This window comes from Mandrillus leucophaeus, unplaced genomic scaffold (assembly GCF_000951045.1).
Source record: "Mandrillus leucophaeus isolate KB7577 unplaced genomic scaffold, Mleu.le_1.0 Scaffold440, whole genome shotgun sequence".
Lineage (NCBI taxonomy): Eukaryota > Metazoa > Chordata > Mammalia > Primates > Cercopithecidae > Mandrillus > Mandrillus leucophaeus.
The window spans coordinates 452,020-454,546 of NW_012104699.1; the positions used below are offsets into that span (position 1 = coordinate 452,020).

Here is a 2,527-nt window from a genome sequence, read left to right on the forward strand (position 1 = left end):
AAAAAAAAAAAAAAAAAAAAGAGAGTATCCCCCAAATCACTTGTCTCTGTTCCTCAGAGCTATAGGTCTCCAGAGATGTCCCCAGGTGCTCCACATTAAAGATACATGCCCACTTTGCTATTTCTTCAGAAATGTTAAAATGTTTACCAGAGAACTAATAAATGTTGTTATGGCTGGAAATACTCCCTGATGCCCAACTCCTCTATAGATTGAGTTGGTTTAAGAAGTCTACTTTGTGTTGCAAGCATTGTTATTTCTACGGATAGTGACCTTGTTCTTGATTAAACCAACTAGATGGGAGCTTGTTCCTCTGCTGCATTGTGCAGTGATTGGTCTCACCAAGGGCTTTTATGTGAGAAGAGCCACCTTGCTCTTATCAGGAAACATATCACAACTGAATGTAATGTCTCACTTCATTTTTAACTTTGTATGAGTATACCTGACTAAAAACACTAATGTGGTTTCTTGGCAACAAAGACTTTTGTTCATGTATTTTAGAAATAAGCTTATTAACTGTTTATTACAACTGCATACTAACAATTATTATTTTTTAATTAAGAAGCTATATTATAACATCCCATTAGCATCATGTATTAGATCAAGTTGATAGTGTTACCATGTTATCCCATGGACACTGTGAGTCAGTGTTGCCATGTGGATGTCAGGCATATTTTTCTTCATGTAGATTTTACTTTTCATGCTTATATTCTTAGTTTTTATCTGGATCATGACTTTTCATTTATTCTAAACACCAAAGGTCATCCCATGTTCTTGAGTGACTTCTGACCAAAGACCACCAGTGGCATAACTGTCATCAAAGAGGGTGTAACATACTGTAGTAATGAATATGACCAAAAGCCATAGATGACTGTGAGATGTATGAGAATTACAAGGTAGTCACATTCATGAGAAGAGCAAAATTTGGGGTATCTTTGTGATTTAAAGTGTTTTCTTCTGTCACATTTTGAGACATGGTTAAAGAATGAGTTATTTTTGTATTGATCCATCATGGTCACTGAGGAGCATCATCTCGCATTGCAGGTGTATGACATGTGCCTGTTCAGGGGCAAAAGACTCGGCCTTCTGGTGACGGAAGGCCAGCCATCAGACTTCTGGACTGGTTTTTGCCATACTATTCTCTAAATCCTGACATATTCCCTATAATTTATGGACATTGTTAACCATAACATACCTCAGTTAAAATATATAAATTCACTTCTTATCAAAGTATATACTATGATTTTATTTATTTTTTGTAGAGATGGAGTCTCCCTGTTTCCCAGGCTGGTCATTGACTCCTGGATCATGTGATTCTCCTGTCTCCATCTCCCCAAGTGCTGGGATTATAGACATGAGCCGCCGCAATCAGCTAGTACTTTTGTTTAAAAAATCACCTGGCCGGGTGTGGTGGCTCAAGCCTGTAATCCCAGCACTTTGGGAGGCCGAGACGGGCGGATCACGAGGTCAGGAGATCGAGACCATCCTGGCTAACGCAGTGAAACCCCGTCTCTACTAAAAAATACATAAAATTAGCTGGGCCTGCTCTCGGCCTTAGCGCCATCTTTCTGGAAACCTCTGCGCCATGAGAGCCAAGTGGAGGAAGAAGCGAATGCGCAGGCTGAAGCGCAAAAGAAGAAAGATGAGGCAGAGGTCCAAGTAAACTGCTAGCTTGTTGCATCGTGGAGGCCACAGGAGCAGAAACATGGAATGCCAGGCGCTGGGGATGCTGGTACAAGTTGTGGGACTGCATGCTACTGTCTAGAGCTTGTCTCAATCGATCTAGAACTTCATCGCCCTCTGATCGCCGATCACCTCTGAGACCCACCTTGCTCATAAACAAAACTGCCCATGTTGGTCCTCTGCCCTGGACTTGTGACATTCTGGACTATTTCTGTGTTTATTTGTGGCCGAGTGTAACAACCCTAAAATAAATCACCTCTTCCGCTCTTTTAGCTGAAGAATTAAAAAAAAAAAAAAAAAAAATTAGCTGGGCCTGGTGGCGGGCGCCTGTAGTCCCAGCTACTTGGGAGGCTGAGGCAGCAGAATGGCGTGAACCCAGGAGGCAGAGCTTGCAGTGAGCCGAGATCGCGCCACTGCAGTCCAGCCTGGGTGACAGAGTGACACTTCATCTCAAAAAAAAAAAAAAAATCACCTTGAGTCCTATGGTGCCTATATGTTTTTGAAAACTGAATTTCCTGTCCAGTAAGGAACAAAGTCAGCATCACTATTCCAATCAAGTCTTTCTTTCTCTGGTAACATGCTGTTGATGCAAACTTGTCAGGAACCCCCTTATGCTAATACTGTGAAGCTAATGACATCATGGAAAAGTCATGCATGGAACAATCCAGTCACTTCCTTTAAGGCGTCATGGGTGCTTCTCTTCACAAAAGCTTATTTGAGTCTCCCTAGAGTAAAAATCCCAGGTCCCAGCAACATAGAAGCAATCACTGACTGACCAAACCTTAACTATGTGTGATGATATATGGAAAATACCTTGATTTGTGAGACATGATTTTTTTTTTTTTTT

At 41.4% G+C, this 2,527-nt stretch overlaps 1 protein-coding gene across 1 annotated transcript in view; it reads left to right on the top strand.

Annotated features, from left to right (window-relative positions):
* The window catches only part of ZNF20 (zinc finger protein 20), a 28,091-nt gene that overhangs the window by 6,142 nt on the left and 19,422 nt on the right, over positions 1–2,527 (top strand). The window lies entirely within an intron of this gene.